Source organism: Dinoponera quadriceps, unplaced genomic scaffold (genome assembly GCF_001313825.1).
Source record: "Dinoponera quadriceps isolate SergipeBrazil2010 unplaced genomic scaffold, ASM131382v1 scaffold1069, whole genome shotgun sequence".
Classification (NCBI taxonomy): Eukaryota; Metazoa; Arthropoda; class Insecta; order Hymenoptera; family Formicidae; genus Dinoponera; species Dinoponera quadriceps.
The window spans coordinates 1,104,752-1,116,000 of NW_014555200.1; the positions used below are offsets into that span (position 1 = coordinate 1,104,752).

An 11,249-nucleotide genomic window follows, 5' to 3' on the forward strand; every position below is an offset into this window, starting at 1 on the left:
GGAGGGAGCGGAGGGCAAAGCGTCTGGTGGTACGCGCGGAGGGGTTTCGCGGGGGCCCTCCGTAACACGGGGGGTAGGGGTTGCCGCCCCTCTCGCGACGTCAGCCCCGCCAACGTGGTCGCGAGGAGCGGGGGCCGGGTTACCCCCTCTTCTCGTGCCGCGAGGTTCCTATGAATTTTGCGACACTCAATAAAAAGTGGTTCCACGAGGTTAACATTTCGGTAACTATACCCTCGCCTACCCGGGGCGCGCACGCACGTATCGCACGACGACAACGACGGGATCGGACGGACGCGCGTGTACACATTCACGTGCATCCACGTACGCGCTTACGTACGCATATACGGGCGCATATACACTCTCTCGCTCGTCCGCGAGCCCGCCGGCTCGCTCTCTCCCTCTCGCGCTCCTTCTCTTTTTCGCGTACAGAGCCGCTCTTCGGCGTACATCACGGGGCTACGCACGCACACGCGAGGATCCGCACACGCGCGTGCACAAGCGGGCGGCACACGCTCGTGTTAAAAACGAGGGAAGCGAGAGAGGGACAGGAAGAACGGAGGGAAGGAGAAAGAAAAAGAGCTCTCCGTATACGAAAAGAGAGAGAGAGAGAGAGAGGGGAGAAAGAGGGAGAGAGCGAAAGAGAGAGAGAGACAGAGTGATAGAGGGAGAAAGAGAGAGAAAGAAAGAGCGACACACGCGAGCGCGGGCGCGCGCTCGCGGGCTCTCGGCACGCATACATGCACGTCGCGCGCGCACGCATACCACAGGACTGCCGAAAAAACTGCACGGGAGAGGCGCAGCAACGGGCAAACCGAACCGCGCGCGAATCAAGTGCTTTGGCCAGTCGCGTTCCCAATCACTCTACGACTAGGTAGTCCCCCGGTGTGTCCCAAAGAAGCGGTGAGGAGCAGCTGGGTCCTTCGGTCCTCGACGTGGTCGGCGCGCAAGATACAATACACGCAGGACATTCTAAACGCTCGGACATCATCATCGCTCTTTCGCGAGCCTTGATCCTGCGGCGCGTGTTACACGTTAGAGGTGCGTTTTGTCCCCTCGATCGAATTCTGGTTTTTTTTTTCTTTTTCCGTTTTCTTCGTTCGCCGACGAGACCGACGGGAGAACTGCGATCTGCGACGATCGACGACTGACACGGATCGATTCGCGAAATAGTATCACACGCTTGGTGTCTGGCATCATCATCATCATCATTATCATCATCATCGCCGTTGGGAGGAAGGAGTGTGCGTCTTCTGTTGTACAGCTGGAAGTCGACGCCACCGAAGGACAAGGCGGAAAAGCAGTGCGCGCCCATGCGTGTATCGACGGGATCGCGAGTACGCGTTACGGTGATCCAGTTACGCGCGTTCTACGCGAGGGGAGGAGGGAAAGGGAGAAACCTTGAAGAGAAGCGATCCTACGTCACGGTGTGAGTGGTGCTTATGCTACGGTATACACGCGATTAAATCTCGTCTGACGTTTTCGTTTTTCTCCCCTTTGTTTTTTTTGTTTTCCTCTCTCTCTCCATCGAGTCTCGGGGAGACCGACGAATTTTCGAACGCGCCGAAACGGCACCCGCCGGGGCAGAGGAAGAGCGAAAGAAGAGGAAAGTGCGCCACGTCGATTTCCGGAACGCGCGCGCGCGCGTGTTCAAGAAGAGAGAGAATAACGGAGGAAGATGTGGAGCGCGTGCAAAATCACTCGCGTGTAAGATTCTTTTCGGCACGGTTTCCCGCGTGACTTCAGTATCCAACGATGAGCCCGAGTGATCTTTGTGAGACAACGTGAGAATTTCAGTCAGCCGAAACTCGGAGACACGCGACCGTTCTTAACGTTTCACCCATCAAGGACCCTATATGCGATTCGTTCGGTTTCCGTCAACGGAAGAGATCGTAGAGCGCACTCTTCAGCTTGGACGACTCGGAGACGGGGGACGGCGGCTAGGAGAAAAAAGCGTGAAGAGAACAAGAGACGGACGCATCATTCTCCGCGGTATTTGGGCGTTGGAAGAATCGCTGGAGGTTAAAGAGGAAAAGTCCGCTCTCGACGTGTCGTCGTCGTCGTATCGGGGCATTAGTACCACGGGACTCGACGACAAGGACGCCGGGCAAAGGAGGTCCACACTTCACTTCGCGCTTGACGATCAAGGTACGTCCACAGCTGAGACCGGTGGCCTTCGGCCGCCTGTGCGGCTTCCACCGTGTACGCGGTCGCTAGAGACAGAGGAGGAAGTTTCGGGAAGACAGAGAGGAAGGGAACGGAGTAGAGAGAGATAGAAACCGGGGTAGGAGGAGGGGGGGCGGGAGACGGGTGAGCGGATGAGAGAGAGAGAGAGAGAATGTGTAAAAAGTTTCGGGAGGGGGCACTTGAAGGGGACGGACGGGAGAAAAATAAAAGAAAAAGATAGATAGAGAGAGAATGCTTGTGCGTATGCAAGGGTGAGTACACGAAAGAGAGAGAGAGATAGACAGAATGTGAGAGAGGGGCAGAGAGGCGAAGAGAAAGAACGAGCGAGCGAGACAAGAGAGACGAGAGGGGGCCGAGGAACGTTTGCATGTCTGTCGCGCGAGTCATATAGCGCTGTACGTGCATGCAAATATGCAGGCGAGTGTCCGCGTGCACATGCACCAATACGCGCGCGAAGGAGAGAGAGAGCGAGCGCGCGGCGGACGTACAAGCGTGCGATTGTATGCGGCGTGAGACACGTTCGCCGTTGAACACCTAGTTAGCGGCGTCGCGCTAGAGTACGTGCGCGTGTCCTTTCATGATTCCGCACATGGTGACGTGTCTCCTATGTGCCCTTGCCTGTACATGCCAGACGGCGGCGACGAGTGTAGCGGCGTTAGTACCGTTTAGACTGGCGCGGCTAGACTCGCGCTAGACGAGGATAATGCCAGACGTTAGAGAGTGCCTGGCACATGACGTAATCCCGTCGCTCTCTGTGTGCCGCGAGAGGCGCTCGATCCTCGTTTGTCGTCCGTCGCTCGGGGCCGTGCCACGGCCGTGCCACGGTCGCCGCCGCGCCGCGTGTACGCGTTCAATTCTACGCGTTCACTCTCGTTTTCCACCGCACCACGCCTCGTCTGGCGCTCTCTCGCCGCGTGGGAGTTGTCGTTTTTTTTTCCCTTCCCTTTTTTTCTCTCCTTTTTTTTTTTTACATACGCGATTTCGTCACGTTGCCACGCTGCGCCGTGTACGCGCGCGCAAGCCACTTTTTTCCACATTCACCGACCGCACGAGCGATCGCGTGCTTTTTTCCATTTCTTTCCCGGAGCATAGTGAATTTCAGCACCTGCGAGTATATATGTCTATATATATATATGTATATAGTGGAGCACGTGCGTTTTCTACGAAGGACGTGTAATCTTTGTGATTTTCGCCGTCCGAGAGAGACGCGAATCTTGAGAATCCGATTGGGCGGGGTTGACCGCTCGCGGTGTGATATATTTCGCTCGCACCTGCGATCCGCGAGAGAGTCTTTTTTCGGAAAAGCAATCCGGCTGTACGGCGCTCGGAGGTTGACGAGCGTTCCCTATTTTTACGAGCGACGCACAGGTTTGTTGCACAGCCGCGCGGCAAGTTGAAAACACCGGCGGACCTAGGTATAAATAGACCTCGCGAGTACCGCATGTCGGGGAAAGAGAAAGAAACAACAGGAGAGAACGGGGATATACGGCGACTGATGCAGTACGAGAGCGGTTGCGGACGACCGGGGGATGGGGGGGAGGGGCGCAGCGTCTGGTAAAAAATAAGAAGCGGCTCGATGCGTGCGTTCTTGAAAAAATTTAGCCACCGCGTGCATTCGCTACGTGCGCGCGCGCGTACGGCGATAAAATTTTCTGCCCGCTCCGTGCGAAAGCGATTCTCTCGAGGACGCTCAGCTTCGAGTACAAAGCTGCAGTCGTACGTAATCTCTTTTATTAGCAGCGTCTCTCCGCTCGCCTCGATCGCAGAAATGATCTCGCGATTTGCTCCTCGCGCGTATTCGCCCCGACGCTTCTTATCTGCCATTCCGCGGCTTGGAGATCGGCTTGTGTCGCCGGTACAAAATCAGCCGTACGTCATTCTTCAAAGTACGCAACAGCCCGTATCGACGAATCGCCGGTTCGAATCCGCCGTTCGGCTCGAGTACGGCACACGATCGATACGTATCGATACGTCGTGGAAATTGGCGCGCGAAGCGCCGGCTATCTTAACTTTCTTGGAAGCACCTGCGAGAGAAAAGGGGTGTATCCGATAACGGTGCGTTCTCCTTGAACCGTAACGGACGTCGAATCTCACCCGTTACTCCCGTTCTTCCTTGCTCTCAGTAATGGCTGATGTTCCTCCACACCCCCCCCCCCTTCCGATCTCGAGCTCTACACAAATAGAAATTGTTGCGGCCACGATATCGAGTTGTCGCGAGCATATATCGTATCTATCGCATTATCCGTAGTTTACTCGATCGTATTCTCTACTTATCGCCCACCATATCTCGCAGAATTGTCAACACCGGCGGGTCTTATCTCGCGCGCACATAGACGCGAGGAATTCGAGCAGACACAGGTGAAGGTACCGAATGGAGAGGATATCATACGGAGGATAGGCTGGTTGGAGGAAGAAGAAGAAAGCGAATGATTCCCGGACTCGGCTCCGTGACGTTCGCTGCGCAAACTTACTTTATCGGGCGTTCTAGCGCGATTCTACGAACACAGACGCGCGTTCGCACGTGCAAATATGCGTAATACGAATCGGTCGATTAGATTGTACGCCTAGTAACTAGATTACGTCGCGGCGGCCGCGTTATCTGCGAAATTAGAGACCGACGGGCGAATGCGTTATTTAGGCGCTCGCACGGACAAACGCGGTTGGGAAATGGTCGGCGATTCGGCTGACGCGACGAGTAACGAGGCTTACGATATATTCTGATATACTCGATCCTGTTGTTCGTGCAACTCCTGTATTCATTTCTCGTATCATTGATATTAACGTTGCGCTCTCGGCGAGTCCCCCGTGTGTGTGTGTGCGTGTGTTTTCGCGGGGACTCGCGAATTAGAATCGGGGAGATTATCGGTACGATACGATCTCGTAACCCTATTAAATTTAAACGTTCCTAAAGGCGCGCGCGAGACGTTCCCGACGGTGCGATCGATAGCGATCGATGCGCGAGAACTCGCGCGTGCATCGCGCGAGTTTGATAAAATTAACAAAGCGAATTCATTCACCGAGCCGGCGCAGCGCGCGCGCGAATCAATCGAATAAATTCCCGCGCGCATCGATACAAGACGGCGATTGAATTGCATATGTCGCGCGCGTGAATTCAGGTGCTCGACGACTATGCGGCCGCATGTCGCGCGTTAAAATTCGCCTCTCTTAGCACCGGCAGGGAGAACAAGATTTCCTCTTCTTCTTTTATCACGATGGGCAAAACCGTGGGAGACGTCTCGATAAATCCCCCCTTTAAATATCGATTTTCTGTGTCTCGGTATACTCGCATCCGTGCTCAGACCGCGATCGATCTCGACGATTACCGAGGGACGTTTTCTAGTTATCGCAGACGCGATATAGTCCGCGATACGGCCGTTATCATTTTCCTTTACCGCGATTTGCAAAATCGCCTATCGGCGGCTCGATCAAATTTCGGGAAAAGAAAGAAGAAGAACGTTATCGTTCTAATCGCGATTTACCTTCTCGCGCGCGCAATCGGCGAAACAGCCTTCTAGTTATCTCGCGCGATAGTCTCACGGGCGATTAGCATCTCCGTTACTTCCTTTATCGCGATTCGGTAAGTCGCGTGGCGTCGTGTGACGTCGTACAGGGAAATACAAGAAGGTCAAAATGTGGACACAATGCGACGAGAGAGAGAGAGAGAGAATCGCTTTATTTAAGCCGACTCTCTCGAAATGTGCGCGTCAGCTGATCGTGACGAATCATATCCGAGAATCGATCAAGTAGTTACCGCGACGAGAGTATACGGCCCGGGGTATTTATGCGAACGGCCACGCGGTTCCTTCCTTCGGACTCGCCTCGTTCTTTGTTTCGTGCATTATGTACGCGCATGTGCACATGCGCACGCCCACATCCGCGCGGCGAAAAAATGCGGACGCGCGCGCGCGCGCCTGTGCGTGTGTGTGTCGTCGCGTCGCTAGTGTCCCGAGCGTATGAATTAGGCGGCCACCAGAAATAGGCTGTTGTGAAAAAAAGAGTCACGGCCCCAATTTCTTTCTTTCGCAAGTCGCCGGCGAGTCGCCTCCGTCGCGCATCGACCGATCGATTTTATCACACATTCCACGTTGCAAATTACATAGCGAACGCGGTGCAACGCGAAATTGCGAAATCCGTCCCCGTTCGTCGCGGATAAACGATCGTCCCCGGTGATCTCGCCTCTCAACAATCGCACGAGCAGTGCCTTACCCGAACCGTCCAAGGTCACTCCCTGAACCGTGAATCGTCGAGCGATCCGCGACAAAGAGGAGCGAAGAGTGGATGTGAAAAAGAACAGTGAATCGTTCCGCGCGCAATGATTCGCGCGTGTCGAAAAACGGGACGGACGGGACGCACATGTTCCGTTTGTGACGACGATTTCGCCTTCTCTTCGTCTAGGATCATCTAGACGGCCGGTTGGAAGCGACGTTCTTAGCTAGCTCGAAATGCCGCTCTTCACGTAATCTTGTTAATCGTGCTGCACGCGTGGATGAATCGCTGCAGGTGCGTCGTCTAGTTTCGTCAAACTTGTTCGCACGCTCGAGGTCGGGAGAGTGCTCGTCTGAAAAAATTTTCGCCAGCGGCGCGATTCCTCGCTTCGCGCGATCCGCTTTTAAACCGCGTCATAAACACGTAGGAACCTCGCAGCCCGATGCAGCCGAGTGTCTGCGCGTTACAATTAAAAATATAGCCGCTGACCTGTTTTCCGTATTTTTAAGCGCCGACGGAAATATTCGTGGATCACCGTGTCGCGATTAATCGCACGGAATATATCGCGCCGGCAAGTAGGTCGGAAACGACTCGAAAATCGACGGTCGATCGACGATCCCATCATCTTTTGTCGCCATTATCGAACGACATCTCTCATTTCTCTTTCCCCTCTCCTCTTTGCACGCGCTCGCCTTCGTCACACTTTTTACTCTGTTTCAGACGAGACGCTCACCCATCTGATCGAAACGCGGCCGCTTTGCGTTAGATAAATTCAGCGAAATGCATTTGTTGAAAACGCAGTCGTTGCCCTGCGTTCAAATCACCTCTCCGTACGATGCGAATCGCGCCGATACGGCAAAAATTCGCGGTACGCGTGCCTGTAAAAGCGATTCCTGACATTTCGATCCTAAGTCGCGGCCGCGAGGGAACGTCACGTTCGATTCGCCGCGAAGAAAATATCCTTAACACGTTACCAAATTATGACAATTTCCTCCCCTCGTACGTTCCATTTTTCCGAGCCGACCCGAATAACATCGTGAACGAGGAACGTACATGCATTGATCACGCGGGATGATTCGTCGATGAAAGAAAAGTAGGGGTGTGTAGGAGGAAATACGCACGACGCGATCTCCGACTCAACGATCTAAACAGCCGAATCGACCGTACTTCCGGACTCGCTCATCGGCATCTCACGAGCAAATTCCCAAAGGAACTCCTCTCGACATCAATTATTCTTCTTTACTAAACAATTTTCTATCGCGAACAAGTCTTCTCTTATAATCGGCATTTCGCCAGTCGCAGTCCAAGTTCGATCATATCTTACGTTAGATATCGCGGCGGCTGACGCGAAAGAAAGACACGTCCGCGTTGCGGAGCGTTCAATCCCCAGTCAATTTGAAATTCGGAGCAAGTAGTACTGGATAACGTGAGAATAGACGCGAGAGGTAACGTGCGACTAGTCTCGCGTGAAAGCCAAGTAGCGTACATCTAGTGCTGGCCAGACGCTGAAATGTTCTCAAAGCTAGTCATTCTTTAGCGAGAAAAGATGAGATTGACCGCGTCGGATTTGCGATCGTCATTTCTTCCCTTTTTCTCCAATCGCACAGGTGGACTATTGAACCTCGCCACGTCCGTTCGCAACGTAATATTTCCTGATATTTTTAGCAACGCAAGCTCAACGTCTAATCTCGTAATTAACGAGATTCAACAAGCTCGGTGTTCCTCCGTGCGCTGCGTACGCTCGCGTGGCGCATCTCATCGCAATTACCGCTACTTTGGAGTACCGATACGAAAGAAATCGCCGTTGACCCGCCGGCCAGATATGTCAACGACATCCTGAAATAAATTATTTATAGAGCCGGCGGTAAATGTAGTCGGTGTCGTCGAAATCGGTCAAAGTTTTCTCACCTGGTTCGCCGGGATCTCGGACGTTCCCACGTTTAGCTCTACGTCGGCCGACTGTGGCGTACTGTTGAAGAGAAATAATTGCTTGTTTGGCTGCCGACGGATTAGCCCGCTCGAGGTCAACGGCCACCAAATGTTTGCGAGTGCAAAGGGGGAGGAAAGGGTACCGGTGCGGGGCTAGCGGATGGGCCGAAAGTGGCGGAGAGAAAGAGAGGGAGAGAGAGAGAGAGAGGACCGATCGGGCGGCAGGGGGAGGGGGACAGAAAAGGATAGAGGAAAGAATAAGGTATGTATGTGGAGATCGAACGTATACCGCCACCCGATCGCGCCCTCACCTCGCGTGTGCGAAATGCATTCAGAGCCGCGTCGTTTCCCTTAAACGGAACGATATTCTTGATCGCCTTGCATATAGTCGCCGTTGATCCCGATGAATCCCGGAAAACGGCGGTCGGTCTCACGGTTCGCAGGTAACACCTTAACCGGCAGGTGCGTCGTCGAAAGAGAGGGGCCATTTCTTCGTGCTGCTTCGTACCAGCGCTTCGATGAATCGCCGCACGGATAATTAAACGCACGCCAGTCGCTGTCTAATCGTAGATGCGTTTTGCTCGTCGTTTGCTCGTGAAGATGGTGATGAGTGAGCGAGTCCAAAAGTACGGAACCGGTCGTTTCGGGCGGATCCTTGAATCGGGGATAGCGTCGTCTTGTATTTCTCCCGTACACCCTCACTTCTCCCTCATCAACGAATCATCAATGCATGTACGTTCCCCGTTCACGATGTTATACGGGTCATCGGAAATCGAATGCACAGGGACAATGTCATATTTTGGTAACGCGTTATTTAGATGATTTTCAACCCAGAAAGGAGGTCAGGCGCGAGAATAGTTTCTATTCTAAAACGGAGAACGCCGTGTCAGAATCGGCGCGACTATAAGCGGCGATAACGTTGCCGATGCTGCTTGAATAAAGTCGCTGCATTTCTGTTCTTGCGACGTTCGACGTGTGTCATTTCGAACGGTGCGATCGCGCGTCCCTCGCTCTTCCTCGCGAAAACAAGCCGGGAAAAATACGCGCTGCCGTAGGCGCGACGCAGCCGCGGCGAGCAAGCGGCTAAACGCGGATGAACGGGAACGGTAGGGAGCCGTTCGTGCGTACGAAGGAGATAGGGTGTGTAAGGAAGGTCGGTTCGGACGATTGCATGCTGGCGGACGCGCTTCTGCTCGCGACTTGTGCGATCCATCCGTCTGCGATCTCACTCACAAAGACCGCTCTCTTAGGTTAGCGGTCGGAGTAGTACGTAGCTTTCAGCCGGGCTCAAAACTGACACGTTAGAATTATCGATCGCGAGTACGTATCGCGAGGTGTCTTTTATTTAGCGGCACACTCCCGAGAATAAAGCACCACGGGAGTGAGAATTTCGCTCGTTGTTTTTGTATATCTGTGACTAGCGGATTTGGTTGACTAGCGTGCGGTCTATTCGAGCGTACAGGTGAATAAATTGTGGCGACGGAGGTATGCAGATTTTATCGCGCGATCTGTTACCTGTTTGAACATTCGGCGGACGTTCGGCGCAAATCATTGTGCATTAAGAATTTAGTTAGTTCGACGGTTACATTTCCATGTATATTTCGTAAGGTCTCATTTGTTCAACAAGCTGTCGGATTTCGAGAGAGAGAGAGAGAGAGAGAAGAGGGAGAAGGAAAAACGGAGCTTCTTATTTTTACCGCAAAATCTCGACTCGCCCGGTTCGTTTTTCGAATGCCTTCCCGCGCCCGCCGATATACGATCTACCGAATTTCCACAAGGAGCTGATCAATTACGCGCGGTCGCAATGATAATTCGTAAGCTCTCGCTCAGACCCCCGTCCGTGCTCTCTCGTATGCGTTCACTTTTGAAAACATCCTTGAGATTCCGCCAAATCTGCGAGCGGCGTTCATTAAAATCAATTACGCGCGGTTGTAAATCTTGGCCCGATCGTGTCTTCGAGGCTCGGCCGCGAGATGTTCTGCATTTAACGCAACTCCCGTATTCGGCGAGGATTTATTACGTCACGTAAGATCAAGGATTACCAGTTCCGAAACACAGTTCGCACGCGCATGTTCTCTCCACCTTCGTCTCGTTCTCCTCTACCCCCCCCCCCTCTCCCTCCCCCCTCTCTCTTTCTCTCTCTCTGCCGCGGTGTGGTCACCTCTGCTTTTGGACACCTGCTGCTTCTCCTCTGCTGATGCGAACGCGAGAGCCTGCAAGCGAAGCGCAGCGTCACGTGATCGGACTAGTCGTTCTATGTATATGCAAAACCATTATTATACGGAAGGTCGGTGAAAGTCGCGTCGTTCCTACATATGCACATCTCGTACTTCTCGTCGTTGAGAAACGATAATACTACGACCCTGGCGGGTTTTGTATTTGCAATGTAAATAACTCGTGCGATCGAGCGCCGGCCGTTAAAAATCGAGTACCAGCGAGCCTGGCAGGACGGTCAGAATAGTATTCAGGACGTTCCTTGTCGCGAAATAGCTCGCCGGCGAATTGATCGTAACGAGATTCGCGTAAATCGGTCGTACGAAGAGATATTCCCGGTGAAAGTTACAATGAGAGATACGAAACCGCGTGCGCGAGAAGCTCGCGCGTAGATAAAATTTCGTGTATTCGAACAGCCGGATACGCGTGGCAAAGGGCGAGAGAGAGAGAGAGAGAGAGGAAAACGTCAATAAGATACGCGCGGGAAAAGGGCGGAAGGGGGCGGCAAAGGGTGAAGAAGGAAGGAAAGAGCGAGGAGAAAAAGCTCGATCGTCGCGGACGTCGCTCGCGTTCGTACGCAATCTAGTCCGAGCATAGAGAGGTGCCACAGCCCTCACAGCCTGGGCTCCTAGGAATCCAATCAATAAATATTACAATGGAACCCCTAGAGAAGTAGGGGCGCGCAGCGTATCCTCCTCTCGCCTCCCCCCCCCCCC

At 53.4% G+C, this 11,249-nt stretch overlaps 1 protein-coding gene across 4 annotated transcripts in view; it reads left to right on the forward strand.

Annotated features, from left to right (window-relative positions):
- Positions 1 to 2,007: 2,007 nt before the first annotated feature.
- The window catches only part of LOC106743556, a 32,313-nt gene continuing 23,071 nt past the window's right edge, over positions 2,008 to 11,249 (forward strand). For all 4 annotated transcript variants that reach the window (XM_014617519.1, XM_014617520.1, XM_014617516.1 and 1 more), the window contains exon 1: positions 2,008 to 2,145. The gene's annotated coding sequence lies outside the window, so the exon portion shown is untranslated. The remainder of the gene's footprint in view (positions 2,146 to 11,249) is intronic.